The following is an 18,013-nucleotide window of genomic DNA, read 5'->3' on the forward strand; positions in this document are numbered from 1 at the left end:
TCTGGACCAAACTCGACACATTTATCCCCCATAAAACACGTTACGGCCTGGTGCTGTTTGGGGGAGGATGGACCACAGATGATGGGATTTGTAGTACTTTCCATCACTACAGCTCCCACAGATCACTGCCATGCCCACGAGTGACGGAACTGGACCAAACTTGGCAGACAGAGCTTCCATGCCCCCCTTTACGTCCTGCTGCAGTTTGGCGGAGGACACGCCAAGGATGATGGGACTTGCAGTACCTTCACTCACTTCCTGACACCACTACAACTGCCAGGAATAACAGAATTGAACCAAACTTGGCACATATAGACCATATGACACAGTTTACACGCTGCTGCAGTTTGGGGCAGGACAGACCAAGGATTATGGGATTTGCAGTACCTTCACCCGATTCACCTCCCATAGACCATTGCGAGCCCCACAAATTAAACAACTGGACCAAACATGGAACAAAGATGCAGTGTGGCCCAAATGACTCACTTTAAATGCTGCTGCAGTTTGGGGGACAACCGACCATGGACGATGGGATTTGCAGTATCTTCACTCACTTCCCGAGACCACTGCCACCCCCAGCAATGACAAATAAGGACCAAACTTGATACACAGAGCCCCCATGACTCACTCTACATCCTGGCACTGTTTGGTAGGGTGTGGACCATAGACGATGGGACTTGCAGGTGGAAGCTGTAGTTCATCTGCACCACTCCAGCTCACATTGGATTGAGACTACACTCGGAACACAAGCAAACAATGCCTTTCTCAAATGACCCCGGGCACCGCTGGGTTCCCAAGCTAGTATACTATAGAAAAAGGCAGGTAGGGAAGAAACAAGCAGAGTAAAGGTGAATGAAATGCCTAGCCTGGGAATGAATTTTATTGATTTGTATCACCTTCCACAACTCCATGTTCAACAAGATGGGAGGCTTTTCAGATTCCAATGTGCTTTGATAAGTGGAGGGAAGCGTTGGTTATTTTATGGCCTGGATGAACATAAAAATTGATTTTTGAAGCCTAATCATCAGCCAGAGCTGAAACCAATCCAAGGGTCCTTTTTATCTTATTTTATTATTATTATTATTTTTAAAGTGCCATCAGTTGAAGGACAGAGTCACTATGAAACAGGGAAGGGAGAAAGAAAGAAAAGTGCCACTAGCTAGAGTTTAGCGACAAGTGAGAATTTGTTGTCAAAGGCTTTCATGGCCAGGATCACAGGGTTGTTGTATGTTTTCCGGGCTGTATGGCCATGTTCCAGAACTATTCTCTCCTGATGTTTCGCCCACATCTATGGCAGGCATATCTCACAAACTCTGAGGATGACTGCCATAGATGTGGGCGAAACGTCAGGAGAGAATACTTCTGGAACATGGCCATACAGCCCAGAAAACATACAACAACCGAGTGAGAATTTTCTCAGTTGCACAAAGGGGGCCTTCTGAAGGATATTTGAAGACTTTGAAAATTACATTACTAATCTATCTGATCCCAGAATCACAACACCGGGGCTAATGTTCAGGTAAGGAATAAATTATTCAGTAGCTTTCCTACTTATAGGATGTTCCAACATAGTTCTGACTGATCTTGGAGTGGAGTGGAGATCTTGGAGTGATCTTGGAGTATGCAGCACATGGACTGTTGTCGAGCCAGTCATCATGCATTCATATATATCTATATATATAAAATGGCATCGCTCCACCGGGCAAAACAACAAAACGAAAGGCCCCCCAACCTAGAAAATTGACAACACAACCCCTCATCCACGTCTCTACGTTCTTACCGCCAGGCTTTGAAACAGCGAGGCTATTCACTGCAATTCCAATTGCCCACAGCAACGCATGGCAGGGCACAGCTAGTATATATATATTAGGCATGTCCGATCGATGAAAAAAATGTTTCAATTCTCGTTTCTAATGTAGGGGGCACTGGCGCTTTGATATAAAAAGTATTTTTGATTTTTTCACCCAAAAATTTCGGATATTTCCAAAAATTCGTAATGATTCTAAATGTTTCTAAAATGGCGGACGCGCATGCGCAATCGCTACATACTGGGCTTGTATGGCAATCTTCCATGTGGATGCAGAGGACGTTCGCCCGCACCTTTGCATCCATTGTGGAAGCTTCTGATTGGCCGGGGGGGCAGCCATGTTAGGCTGCGCTAAGCTCCCATTCAAGGTAGGTTGCAGAAACAAAAAAAATTTTTTAAAATATATTTTAAAATGTTTTGGGGGGGGGGGGAAGAATTAACGAAACATTAAGAGACAATTAGAGAATGGGCCAACAATGGTTTGAATTACATTGCTGGTTGCGCTGTGAGACAATGTCTCAGAATGAGTATCAAAAAGCGAGAACAATCTGAAATAATTCCGATATACGATTCAAAACGATTTTTTGGACATGTCTAATATACAGTAGAGTCTCACTTATCCAACGTAAACGGGCCGGCAGAACATTGGATAAGCGAATATGTTGGTTAATAAGGAGAGATTAAGGAAAAGCCTATTAAACCTCAAATTAGGTTATGATTTTACAAATTAAGCACCAAAACATCATGTTTAACAACAAATTTGACAGAAAAAGTAGTTCAATGCGCAGTAATGCTATGTAGTAATTACTGTATTTACGAATTTAGCACCAAAATATCACGATGTATTGAAAACATTGACTACAAAAATGTGTTGGATAATCCAGAATGTTGGATAAGCGAGTGTTGGATAAGTGAGACTCTACTGTGTATATATATATATATATATATATATATACATATATATATATATATATATATATATATATATATATATATGCACACACACACAGTAGAGTCTCACTTATCCAACACTCGCTTATCCAACGTTCTGGATTATCCAACGCATTTTTGTAGTCAATGTTTTCAATATATCGCGATATTTTGGTGCTAAATTCATAAATACAGTAATTATTACATAGCATTACTGCGTATTGAACTACTTTTTCTGTCAAATTTGTTGTCTAACATGATGTTTTGGTGCTTAATTTATAAAATCATTACCTAATTTTATGTTTAATAGGCTTTTCCTTAATCCCTCCTTATTATCCAACATATTCACTTATCCAACGTTCTGCCGGCCCGTTTATGTTGGATAAGTGAGACTCTACTGTATATATATATTTGAAGATTTCCAAAAACAAAACATTTTACATAAAATGGGGGGGGGGGGGGAATGAAGGAAACGACAGGTAAAAAGAGATAAGGGATAGGTAAATAGGGTTGTGTGTAGGGTTAGGGAGCGGGGAGGGAACATAAAGGGTCGGGAAAAGGGGATAATAAATATTTGGTCTTCCATCCTTGTTTTCATGGGATTTTTAATTGTGTTAGTTTTTAATTTATATGGTCCTGGTTGTTTTCTTTGTTACCTATCTAAGTCTTCAATTTCTAGGGTTATTCCTTTATATTATTCATATACTCTCTGAACAAAGTCCAGTCTGTTTTCTTTATTGGTTGTCCTCTTTGTATTTTTAAGAAGAAAGTTAGTTCATCCATGTCTTGAATCTCTTTCATTTTTCCCTGCCATTGTTCTTTCATTGGAATATCTTGTGATTTCCATAGTCTTGCATATACAATCCTTGCTGCCGTATTTATATAAGTGAACAGTTTATCCTCATTTAAGTTAAAATTTGTTTCCGTATCTGTCAGTCCCAATAGGTAATATTCCGGTTTCATCAGAAAGCGTTTTTTGAGTATTTTTTGAGATTCCATATGCATCATTTCCCAATATTTGGTTGTTCCAGGCATCATGCATTCTGTATCTTTGCATTTCATTTTTTTCTGCCTAAGTGTCGTAACTAACATCTGTCCTTGTTGAAATTCATGGTGTTAGTTTTGGCCAATCAGATCTCTAATCTGTTAAGGTCATTTTGAATCCTGATCTTGTCTTTTGGAGCATTAGCTCTCCCTCCAAATTTGGTGTCATCTGCAAACTTGTTCAGCACACCCTCTAAAGCTTCATTTTGATTTTATTATTTGTGGTTTTCCATATTGTGTTCACGTGCAGTTTGCTGCAGAGGGCGTGATGCACAGCTTTTAGTAAAGGTAAAGGTTTTCCCCGACAATAATAATAATAATAATAATAATAATAATAATAATAATAATGCCATTTGGAAACAATAGACATTGACAAAATTACTATCTGCCAACTGCAAAAGACCACCCTGCTGGGATCTGGGTGCATCATCCGAAAATACATCACACAGTCCTAGACACTTGGGAAGTGTTCGACTTCTGATTTTGTGATATGAAATCCAGCATATCTATCTTGTTTGCTGTGTCATAATAAAATAATAATAATAGTAATAGTAGTAATAATAATAATAATAATAATAATAATAATAATAATAATAATAATTTTATTTTTGTATGCCGCCTCCATCTCCCCAACGGAGACTCAGAGGGGCTCACACGGGGGCAGGCCCAATACAATCATATAATATCATAAAATCAAGAGCTGAGACATCAAAGAATGCATTTAAAAACAAATTAAACAAGTCATGATTTAAAATTGACATAATTAAAATATTAAACAATTATCCGAGGTGTTAAAAGGTCCAATATAGGACAACAGTCTGGGTGACAGTCAAAACTGATGAAGGGAGTGTTTATTACAAAATAAAACATACATCAAATAGACACGACAAGCAGGGAAGATAAATCTGAACAGAAATCAAACTATAAAGTGACAGGGCAAGTTTCAATGTGGATATGGGCCAGGTTATAATGGACTTGTCTACTCAAAAGTACAACGGAACAGCCATGTTTTTAATTAAATCTAGTCGTGTCCGACTCTGGGTTGGTGCTTATCTCCATTTCATGGAGCATGGTGCTCCTTTACCTTCCCACCGGAGTGGTACCTATTGATCTACTCACATTTGCATGTTTTCGAACTGCTAGGTTGGCAGAAGCTGGGGCTAACAGTGGGAGCTCACCCCGCTCCCCAGATTCGAACCGCTGACCTTCCAATCAGCAAGTTCCACAACTCAGTAGTTTAATCCACTGTGCATAGCTTTTACCCGTCCTAAATAAAGAGAAGCCATGCGTATAGAAGATGCGACATCAACCCCGATAGGGCTCCGTGCCTATATTTAACTTTCACAATGACCTTAAAAAAATTTTTGCTTTCATTTTGCAGATGTCAAGAAGAACCAACACTGCTCCGATTTCAGCTGCGGTGGTTAATTAGCATTGTTTGATTCTAATTTTTTTTCCTGGAGGATCATTTCGGTTTGAAATATGGTTTAGGCAACAGCAGCACTTTCTTTAAATAATAACATTCTTCTTATAAAAAAAACACACAGAAACACACAGATGGCAAAAAGTTCTACCGACATAGGAAACCAGTCATAATTTATATCACAAACAATAAATAACACAAATGCTGACAATGTAACAAGGGCTATTTTGGGGGGAATTTTTTTTCACAGCACAGCTAATAAAGGGAAATGAAAATCTCAGCTAAAATATTTAGCCTCAATTAGTGATTATAATTGTATTCATTTTTTGCAAACCAACCAACAAACCTGAAAATACTCAAAAAGGAAGCTTTGGCTTGCATTTGTCAGTTGAAGTTGCGTATTGCACATTTGGTTGTTCATTTGGAGCCATGTTTGGTGTTTTGGCTCAAGGTCGGAAGGCTGCCGTTCAACACAAAAGGTGACGGAAAGCAGTGAAGGCACAACTAGGCATTCAGGAGTTGATATTACCCAACCTTGATGTTGTTGCATCTCAGCCAATGGCTCCTCCAGGGTCCAGGGTGTCGAACTTTGTCCCTGGTTCTGGTTATTTATATTCTGCTAACTGCCTTGTTTACACAAAATGGGACAAATGCAAATCAACCTGAAGAACTGCCGGAGCCAGTGAGGTGTGCAGCCGTAACAAGCTCCTGGGATTGGTTTCCGTAATGTAGTGTTAACAGAGCTACACATGACTACACACACTTTCGGTAACTGTGGAAAACTCTCTCTCTCTCACTCTGTGTATTTGGAGAAGCAGGACAGGGGGAGACATATGACCATCAGATAATCACTTGCTTTGTCCTTGGAACATCAGCAGACAGCAAATGAGTGAAAATCAGGTCCCATTTCTGCCTCTGAAATTTCCCCCAAAGTGGGTCAACACTCTCCAGCAAGTCCAACTAACTATTTTCCTCTGCAGGCCTTCGCAAAATGGTAACAGGGCTGGAGCCCAGTCTCTTTTTGCTTCCATTTTTTTTGCTTGACTCCAGAGGAAAATGGAGGGGATCTCCTTCACAGAACTTTGGCTGGGCCGTCCGGGTGGGAGGGAGATCCAGCTGCCTACCCTGGATGGTGAGACACTACGTCCGTCATCTTCTGTAAAAAGTCTTGGTGTCTTATTGGACCCTCTGCTCACAATGGAGGCCCAGGTCTCTGCTGTGAGCAGAGCTGCGTTTTTCCATCTACGTCAGGCTAGGCCACTGGCTCCCTACCTATCTAGGAACGACCTGGCGACGGTGATCCAGGCGACGGTCATCTCGAGGCTCGACTACTGTAACGCCCTCTACATTGGCCTTCCTCTGTCAGTGATCCGGAAACTGAAGCTGGTGCAAAATGTGGCGGCTCGTCTTCTCGCCGGGGCGCCAGCGAGGTGGCGTATCACCCCAATTCTACAACAGCTGCACTGGCTACCAATTGAGTACCGGATTACTTTCAAGATACTGGTACTAACTTTCAAGGCCTTACATGCTCTGGGGCCAGCGTACCTGAGGGCCCGCTTATCCCCTTACCAACCCGAGATTACTTCGGTCCGAAGACCAAAATTTGCTTGAAGTCCCTAACATAAGGACTTATCATCTGTCTTCTACTAGGCAGAGAGCCTTCTCGATTGTAGCCCCTCAATTATGGAATACCTTGCCAGTTGAAACTCGAACCACCCGAGACCTACTTGTCTTTCGGAAAGCCTGCAAAACCTTGCTCTTCCGACAAGCTGTCAATGGGTGAAAAACTCAGGGCTATGTCTGTTTTTATTGTTGCTTTTATTGTTGCTTTTATTGTTGCTTTTATTGTTTTTATTGTTATTTTAAAGCTAAGTGTATTGTTTTAATATATTACTGTAAACCGCTCCGAGCCAAACTGGGAGTAGCGGTATACAAGTTAAATAAATAAATAAATAAATAAATAAACAAACAAACTTTGCAAAATGGTATCTGGAAATGACAGCTCTTCATAATGGAGCAGCTCTTGAATATTTTATTTAAAGACCCTAAAAATCTGCAATGGTATTCCCCATAGTAGCCTATGGCTGTGGGAGCTGGACCATAAGGAAGGCTGAGTGAAGGAAGATAGACGCTTTTGAACTTTGGTGCTGGAGGAAAATCCTGAGAGTGCTTTGGATTGCAAGAAGATCCAACTACTCCATCCTTCAGGAAATAATGCCCGGATGCTCACTGGAGGGAAGGATAGTAGAGGCAAAGATGAAGTATTTTGGCCACATCATGAGAAGGCAGGAAAGCTTGGAGAAGATCACGATGCTGGGGAAAATGGAAGGAAAAAGGAAGAGAGGCCAACCAAGGGCAAGATGGATGGACGGTATCCTTGAAGTGACTGGCTCGACCTTGAAGGAACTGGGGGCGGAGACAGCCGACAGGGAGCTCTGGCCTGGACTGGTCCATGAGGTTACGAAGAGTCGAAAATGACTGAACGAGTGAGACGACAACGATGAAAAATCCCTTACCTAGATGACCCTTACTCAAAAATCTTGTTTTTCCATGAAAGTGTTGACAGGACATATTCTGCCTGACATTTTCTCTTTGCTCACAATATAAGGTCATGCAAACTGCAGTAATGATTTGGCTGCTAGATGATGCATTCGTGGGATGAACTATGAACATGTCACATGAGGATAGTGCATACTTGGAGCAAACTATGGACACTTCACCTGATGAGTGAAGTATATATATATAAGTTACATATAATGAGTTATATAAGTTACAAGGCAACTACGCATGTCCAAAAGGATTATAATAGTCAGCAAATTCCATTGTCAGTTAGCTTTCTGCGCATGCTTCTATAAAATTGTATAAATTGGAAAGCCACTACAGGCAAGGGGTGGCATTGCGTTTTCTGGGCATTGGCTAACATTGTCACCTGCTCTTGGCCAAAAGTAAACTATCTTGAAGACAACTTCTGCTGTCAGTCTGCTTTCTTCACCCGGGTCCAAACGAAATTCCGCAACAAATTCTGGTGCATTGGCCGGGAATCGGGCCTGGTGAGTGTGAAAGGGACTAGGGGCCATTTGGGGGCCTACCCGACGTCCACTCGGGGCAAGCAGGGTGAACGCACAGGGGAAAAGCGAGAAGGGTACCCACAAATAACAAGCCACTAATCCTCTCTTGTCCTCCCTGCTCTTGCTACCGACTGGGGTCATGGAGACACTGAGAAGTTGTTTTCAAGAACAAGTAGGGCCAGTGCTGAGAGGAAAAGATCGATCCACAGGGAACGTATGGAAAGGGGATGTTTAGCAGCAGATAAAAGAGTCCTGGAGAAACCTGATAAATTCCGCAACATTCACATTAGGCTTGTGCAATCCTGGTAGAACGTGATCCGTTTCAGTGTCCTTCACTATTGTAAAGTGGTTTAACTATTAAGTGAGGACTCTGGAGAGCCGTGGAAGCATGCTGGATGACCTTGGGCAAGTCCCATTCTCTCAGCCTAAGAGGAAAACAATGACATACCTCTCTGAACAAACCTCACCAAGAAAACACAATGAGAGGTTCACCTGACGGCCACCATAACTTAGAAACAAGCTGAAGGCAAAAATCAGCAACAGCAACAAAGGTGAAATGAAGACAGAGAATCCAAGACTGGGATCACTGAGAAGACTGAGAGATGTATTTGGAAATTTCTAATAACACCCAGACCTCAAAATTGCTGAACAAGCTCATTTTTCTTCTGCTGAGGTCTAAAGGTAGCAACGTAATCATACTTAGGACCTCGTGGTGCAAGTTGCGGCGCAGCTCTCTCGGAATTTCAATCGCTTTTCCATTTGCAAAACTGCATTTACAAAATACGTTATTAAAACGGATCCTTGCTAGTTTATGGTAATTAAAAGCAATAAATATCCGCACACAATGCTGTGGACCTTGAATAGCCAATGGGTCAATAATGTCTCCCTGGTGAAGTTAGATCATAAATTGTGGTTCCTTCCTAAATGGAAATAAAAGTTCTCTCTTCCTCTTTCTCACTTCTTTCCTCTCCCTCTTTTCTTCCTCCCTCCCTCTTTCTCTCCCCCTTTCTCTGTTTCTTTTTCATTTAATTAATTTGGTGACTCTGTGGAGGGATATTTGAAAGGCAAATATTTTCAAGATGAAACCTTGTTTTTACTGGACACAATCCACTCAGAATTCAGCAGGGTTTAATAGAAGAGAGGGTCCAAGTGAGTCATTGAACAAGCCAGCTGGGTTTCTGGGAGCTGCTGGTCCATGGCAAATTTCCAAGACGAAAAAAAACAGTTATAATCAATGGGCACATATTGTGTGCCAAACCCTGGCATATTACAGCAATACATTAAAAAACCACCCTCCTGATTCCCATAGATCACATTAGTTGAAGAAGAAGTGGTAACCAAGAAAACTTTGGGTCCCACAGAGCCCCAAGGCTGTTTTCATGATCAATAACAAGAGAATTGCAGTTCATGTGGATTGGTTCTCCTATAAAGCTTTAGATTTCATGTCAAGCTGTGGGGACTCCCTGTCAGTGGAACATTGAAATTAGAGATGTGCATGGAATTCGTTTCTCCCATTTCATCCGTTCTTTCATCACTTTCATCACCTTGAGGAGCATGTAATGGGAAGCACCCATTAAAACAGCTTAAATGCCTAAAATGATGGGAAGGGGAACTTGAGAAGCCACACACCCCCATAATGGATCGATAGGAAATGAAGCTTTCGGCACCCCAGAGCGAAAAGAGATATCTGTTCCCAAAAAATGGGTCGGGACCCCCACTGAAAGTCAGGACACGAAATGGGTCAAGGTTTAACCTGAAAGCACAACCCTAATTGAAATGTCTCCAGGTTTTAGTTCAAAGTTAAAAAACACTATGTGAGATACAAAAAGTATTCTGCTTTTGGAACCTGAGACTTGTTTTGCCCCTCTAATGCCAAGATGCTTGTGTTTGTTGAAAATGTGTGCCCGGAAGTGCATTTCTGGTATTGAAAATGATTTTTCTTTTCTTTTCTTTTTTTTTAAAAGCTAAATGGTGGTGAATGCTATCTTTTGAACAGATGAATGGCCTCCCCTGAGATTGGACATTTACCCTGGAGAAAATCTATTTATGATATGGTATGATAGCCATCTTCAGCTCAGTTTCCAAAAGGATATTGTACATCTCAATGATTACGGAGCTGTGTTGTGTTTCTTATAACAGAGCTATTTTAGTTTGGAAGGTATATAATCATTACATACTGAACCCAGGCTTATCCATGCCATAGCATTTCCTATTTCTGTGCATGGACGTGAAAACTAGACAGGAAAGAAAGCCGATAGAAAGAAAATCATTTCATTGGAGAAGAGTTCTGTGGATATCATAGATTGTCAGAAAAAACTCCCCAAATGAATGGGTCCTGGAGCAAATCAGTCCTGACCTTTCACTGGAAGTCAAGATGAATAAAATGAGGCTGTCATAATTTTAACACATCATGCGATGATGTGACTCACTGGAAAAGACAATTATGCTTGGTAAAGTGGAAAGCAATAGGAAAAGAGGGTGGATTGATTCGGTCTAGGATGCACAGTTGCTTTGAGATTCCAAGACCTGAGCGGAGAAGTTGATCACAAGTTTTGGAAGGCCTGAAAAATCTTTGTTTTTTTAGACTTTGGATGGAAACGCCCATTTGTATAGATGCCCATTTCTGTAAGCAACACACAGAAATGGAATCGGGGTCATGCAAATGGTACAAATAGAAATGGCAAGTGATTTCATACAAATGCACAAGACTATTGTGTATGAAATTCAGAAGGCAAGGGGGATGTGGACCTCATGATGATCACATGGGCTTTTCATACTGTTGGTTGACCAACTGTTGAAGAAGAACACAAGCATTACATGGCCTGGCAGTCTTATCCAACAAGGTTACTCTTAGTCTAGTACAATGATGGGCAAGTTTTTGTGCTTGGTGTGTCAAAATTCAACAAAAAACCTAGCATGACTTGGGTGGTGTGTCACTTCGAGAAAAAAAACCCATAATTTCGCAACATGTATAGTTTAAATAACAAAAATGTATAATTGTAATATATAACTGTATTTAATAAATCAAAAACTATTTACTACCCTTATTTCCATGTACAACGATCTATGGTACCTCTTGCAGTTTCCACGCTGATTTCTCTCTATTTCTCTCAGTTTCCACGCTGATTTCTCTCTATTCTAGTTTCAATGTAGTCATGAATAATGAATAATATAATAGTAATAATATGATAATATACTACAATAATAATAGAATAATAATAGAAGGGCTCGGGCTGTGGCGCAGGCTGGAGAGCAGCTGCAATGAATCACTGCAATGAATCACTCTGACCAGGAGGTCATGAGTTCGAGGCCCGCTCAGAGCCTATGTTTGTCTGTCTTTGTTTTATGTTAAAAGGCATTGAATGTTTGCCTATATGTGTATTGTGATCCACCCTGAGTCCCCTTCGGGGTGAGAAGGGCAGAATATAAATGCTGTAAATAATATATATATATACACATACACTCTGTTTCCCCTAAAATAAGACATCCCCAGAAAATAAGACCTAGCAGAGGTTTTGCTGAATTGCTAAATATAAGGCCTCCCCCGAAAGTAAGACCTAGAAAAGTTTTTGTTTGGAAGCATGCCCGCCAAACAGAACACCAGAGCATGCAGGATCGATAAATGTACATACCATAGTGTGTTGTACATGGAAATAATGGTAGTAACAAGAAATTCTTGATAGGATTCACAGTTTGTCTGGTTATGCTGGTTTGTGATGACAACTACTGTACAGTATATATAAAATGTTCGTTTTTTGCTCAATAATAAATGTGAATTCTTCTTCATGGAAAAATAAGACATCCCCTAAAAATTAGACCTAGTGCATCTTTGGGAGCAAAAATTAATATAAGACACTGTCTTATTTTCGGGGAAACACGGTATATACACACACATATATTTCGGTCTAGGACAAAACAACAAAACTACACATCCCAGAAACACTAAACTTGGCAGCACAACCCCTCATCCATGCCTCTACGTTCATACAACAAAAAGCTCCAGCTACTTCAGAAAACGGCCAGGCTTTGAGGCTGCAAGGCTATTCACTGCTATTCCACCTGGCCAACAAAGGATTCCCATAAGCCACAGCAACGCGTGGCCGGGCAAAGCTAGTATATATATAAAAATGTAATGTGCATAATTCCCATGGAGTAAACAACAAAACCACTGGACCAAATCACACCAAATTTGGCCACAAAAGACATAGTCATCCAGTCAATCTGCATGCGGCAGCGTGTCAGCAAAAATGGCTAGGCGTGTCAGTGCTGACACGCGTGTCATAGGCTGAACATCACTGGTCTAGTATGTACAACATACCTCTCTCGCCTCTTGTCACACTCAAGCCAGTGAAATGCTTCTCCGACAGATGAAGAATCGGCCCCCGGTCAAACTTGGATGTTTTTCCTGCAAACCCAGAGCACAGCAGCAGTACTCCGAGAAATTAATTTGAGTTCTTTTAATTATAATTTTCATCTTTCATACACAAAACACCCTCACATACACATGCACCAGCTGTCCAGAAGGAGAAAAAAAAAGAGCTGTAGGTTGCTTTCCACTTAAGATTAATTAAAGTCAGAAAGTCACTCAGCAATTACCAATTGGCCATTCTAAGCACTGAGGGGTTGAGAAATTAGATTTCCAGGAAATGACAGCTTGTGGGCCCAAACATATGGTTGTCCAATAAAAATCGTCACATTCCTTAGACCGCAACATGCTGTCGGCTTCACCGTTCTCCTCCTCTCGCAGCTTATAACGTGGTGTGATTTATTTTATTTTTTACCGCCTCCTTTAATCACAGAATTCTTTGCATGGAGTGAGACAAGTGGGAAACCATTTGGGGGGGAAATAGTGAAATGCAGGAGAAAATTAGGAGCTTTGGGTAGAAGGGTGTGCCTAACAGATAAACTAAGAGGGAAAGGATAACAGGAATAAGCAGGAACCAGGGGGATAACATTTGCTAAGGATATGAGAAGAAATAATTGCTTTTTAAAAGTGCAAGGTTGGAGATTTTGGAGTGCAAGGTTGGAGATACTTCCAAGTATGAGGAAGTAAACTTTGAAACTGAGTCACACAAAAAGAAGAAACTGTTGCATCTCGTTCAGGCCTGGATTCTCTTGATAGACACAATTGGAGGAGACTTCTTGAAACAATGGTATTATTTACCCATTCCAGTATTGATTCCATGGGTCTAGTCTCTTAGGGATTATACAAAGGGATTCCAGATTCGTAAAGTGTCAAGAAGGGAGGAGAATTTCGGAGTCTGGAAACCTCGTTTGGCCTAAATCCTATTGTTAGGTCCAGCTGGAGTAAACCCAATGGATCAAATAAAACTTGGCAAATCAACACATATGTGCTTTTCATTATGAAAAGGGATAAAGAGGGGGGAAATGTAAAAGCATCTTTAAGACCAATGAATTTATCTCAGTGTGAGCTTTCATGGATTTCAATCCACTTTCTGAACTGCGATGATGGAGTTACTATGGATTATGTTGATGGTCTAGTTTGTCTTCTGGTTGATGTTGATGTCTTCATGTTATTTTAGGCTGGCCTTCATGTTGTTTTGGAAACTACAGGTCCCATGATTCCACAGCCATGAAAGTTAAAATAGTGTCCTACTGCATTAATTTGACAATGTAAAGTCAACCTGAAAGTGAAATGTGAAATGCACAGTGGTAAACAACAAACAAGCCTTGACTTCGATGTCCCGTAGGCCTAGCTCGCAGGGCCTGGCATTTTGCCTTGGATGGAAAAACCCATTTGTATAGGTACCCATTTCTGTAAGTAGTGCACGGACATGGAATCGGGACCATACAAATGGTACAAATAGAAACGGAAAGTAATTTCATACAAATGCACAAGACTACTGTGTATGAAAGTCAGAAGGCAAGGAGGGATGTAAACTTAAAAAGCAAGAAATATCAGGGAAAGGATTAATTGGGAAAGTATACAATGGATTAATAGGGGAAGAAATAGGGATGAAGCTGTTAGCAAAGGTATGGGAAGGAGATCTAGGGCCTCTGATGGACTTCAATTGGAAAAGGGTTTTAAAGTGGAGAGTGGTTAAGAATTTGTCAATAAGATTAAAAGAAAATGTATATAAAGTCATATGGAGATGGTATACCACACCGGTTAAACTACACCAGATGGATAGGAAGCAAAGTAACCTGTGTTGGAGATGTGGCATGCACAAAGGGACATATTTTCATCTATGGTGGGAATGCCCCCAGTTGACGAGATTTTGGAACAACATATTTATAGAAATCAGTAACATTATAGGAACAAACATCACTCTGGATGCTAGGTTGGCATTATTAATGGATGCCACAAAGTTGAATTTAGAAATGGAAAAGAAAGAATTGGTGATTATCTTACTCACAGTGGCGAGACTTATAATTGCAAGGAATTGGAAGATAGTAACCAATCTTACACTAGAAGCATGGTATGGGGAGGTATGGAATGTAACCTTAAATGATAAATTATCAATGGAAATGAGGGTGTTCCTGGGGGAAACGAATAGATCTGATTTTGATTTATACTGATCAGTTTTTTTTATTAAATATGTTCTAGAAAGTGAAAAAGGAAAACAATATAATCATGTTGGTCAGGAATTTTGGATATGACATTTGTTTAATGGTTGACTTATAAATCTTATGTTAAAGGAAATGATACTTGTTCAGGCCTTGGTGGGGGGTTATGTGTTTGTAAAATGTTCATTGCTTTTGTGTTTTGTTTTACTGAAAGTTGTTAATGTATGTAAATAAAAATTATTATTTTTTTAAAAAAGGAGGGATATGGACTCTTCTTCCAGCTCTTCTTCCACAATCTTGACTTGGATATGACCACTCAACTGAGTCTATCATGCATGAGACACGAACTGTTGGAAAAGACAATAATGTCTGGTCCAGAGGCGGTTCAACCACCAGGCCAACTAGGCATTTGCCTGTGATCCCATCTTGTTGGGGCCGCCATCGAGGCAACTCCTGTCTCCTGCGGCCTGCCTCCACAAGGTATTGAACTGCTTTTTCTGTTGATTTTTTGTAAAACATGATGTTTTAGTGCTTAATTTGTAAAATCTTAATGTAATTTGATGTTTAATAGGCTTTTCCTTAATCCTTCCTTATTATCAAACATTTTTGCTTATCCAACGCTATTATTTTTCAGTGATTGGTTTGGGGGGGGGGGGCGCCAAAATTCTGTTCGCCTACACTTGAAAAATACCTAGGGCCGGTTCTGGTCTGGTCAAATGGGAACCGGCAAGGAAACTCTATGACAGGTCAAGCAAGGATGCTATGGCTGCTTGAGCTTGCAAAACCTGAACAGGGCTATTAATAATGGTGGCTCCTGGAGGACATTGTAGGTCAATGTCAATTAGAAAGTAATTAATAGACATGTCCACAAAATCGTTTTGAATCGTATATCGGAATTATTTCCGATTGTTCTCTCCTTTTTGATACGCATTCCGAGACATTGTCTCATAGCGCAACCAGCAATGTAATTCGAACCATTGTTGGCCCATTCTGTAATTGTCTCTTAATGTTTCGTTAATTTTTCCCCCCAATTTTTTTAAAAAAATATATTTTTAAAAATATTTTTAAAATTATTTTGTTTCTGCAACCTACCTTGAATGGGAGCTTATTTGCAAATTTGATGAGGATAGCTCAAGAAATGAGGGTGGGAGAGCCCTGTAAAAGTCCCCCCACCGGTTCCTTTTTTTTTTTGGCGATTGCGCATGTGCGTCTGCCATTTTAGAAACATTTAGAATCATTACGAATTTTCGGAAATATCCGAAATTTTTGGGTGAAAAAATCGAAAATACTTTCTATATCGAAGCGCCAGCGCCCCCTACTTTAGAAACGAGAATTGAAACACTTTTTCCATTGATCGGACATGTCTAGTAATTATCAACGAGTTCTGCACCAGAAACCAATTTCCCACAGCTTCTGTTGGGGGAACATACCACAGACATAAAACACCTGCAGGATGCAGCCCGTTGTCTCCAGAAAATGTCGTTGGAGAAATTTCCGCCCGTCTCTAACTCTTCCATCATAACCTTCAGCCTGAGTGAATTATTTTTTCCACTTCCTCTGTTGGCGATGGTGAAAATGGGAAAAGCAGGGTGCATATACAGAGCGTGCTCTATTCTGAAGTGTCCTGCTTTGCCCGGAGTCCCTGCTGGGTGACTATCAAGTTCCCTGCAGTTTCAATGAAGGAAGTTCTATTTGCCGAGGCTTCTTCTCACTGTGGTTGTGTTAACAGTTTGACTCCTTCCTTACACAAGGAGCTTTTATGCTTCATTTTTTTATCATCGTCTGAAACAGCCAGGGAAGTAACTAAAGTGAAGTGTGTTTCTTTTAGAGAAAAAATGAAATGTAGACTAATACTAATTATACAAGGAGAGAGGACACACCACAGCAAGAGACTGGACTAAATAAATGTGAAGACAGCAGCCAATCCCAAGCAAGAAAAGTTGGCGTCAAGACGAATAGGAGATGGTATGATCTAGCCGGTTAAGGAAGGTTTTGCAATGCATTCAGTAGACTGCCACCTTACAAGGTTTCCTCTGAATGTAATTGTGGTGAAGAACATCTCACAAAGCTTCTCGTTCAGTTCAGTTTATCCCTATTAAGACCAGGATCTTTGTGCCATTTTATATTGCAAGTGTGGTTTGAAAACATGAATGATGGATATTATTTATTTATTTATTTATTTATTTCCAACATTTATATCCCGCCCTTCTCACCCGAAGGGACTCAGGGCGGCTTACACAATTGGCAACAATTTGATGCAGACACATAGTTAAAAACATAACAATATATAAAATCCATTAAGAACAATTAAATACAATATAAAAATATAAGACATACAATTAAATCCATTCATATGTTTATATGTGTAAGTACATAGATATTTATTTGAAATATTAATATTCTGCAGCATATTGTCAGATCTCATCTTAGAAGAAAATCAAATAGAATATTGAAAAACAAACAGTGTCACAAGAAGAATTAGTGGCGTATTTACAACTGATAACATCTGCTTGAGTTTGTTACACTTTAAACACAGCCAATAGGTTTTCAAAATACATATTAGGGAAGCACTGAATCACGCAACCCAGGCTGGATCTACACTGCCCTATATCCCAGAATTTGATCCCAGATTATCTGCTTTGAACTGGATTATATGAGTCTACACTGCCAGATAATCTGGGATAAGAAGATAATCTGAGATCAGATTCCGGGGGTTAAGGGCAGTGTAGATCCAGCCCCAAATTTTGATACACACTACAATTCAGGAGTACAGTGGTGGTGGCTTGTTTGGAAACTACACAAATTTAAGAGATATGGTGGAATTTGGGCGACTACACTGGGCTTAAATTGCAGGTTAGAACCAGAATATGGGAAGGATCATTAACGCATGGCAACTTTTAGACATCCCAGTGATTAAAGGCACTCACAAAGCAACTTTTAAAGGCTCTTCCTTACCTTTGGCACAATAATATTGTGCTTTGATATAAATTTGGGATCTCTTGGTCAATCTTCTGCTTGTTGTTCACTAAACTAATTGCAGCCAACAGCAGAGCAGTTATCAAAAAGCAAGTTCTTTTTCTTTGAAATATTTCATGTAGACAACTTAGGACTGTGAGGATATGCAGATGTGAGTAGATCTATAGGTACCGCTTCAGCGAGAACGTAAGCCACTCCATACAGTCATGCCGGCCGCATAGGAGATGTCTATGAACT

Source organism: Anolis carolinensis, unplaced genomic scaffold (genome assembly GCF_035594765.1).
Source record: "Anolis carolinensis isolate JA03-04 unplaced genomic scaffold, rAnoCar3.1.pri scaffold_7, whole genome shotgun sequence".
Lineage (NCBI taxonomy): Eukaryota > Metazoa > Chordata > Lepidosauria > Squamata > Dactyloidae > Anolis > Anolis carolinensis.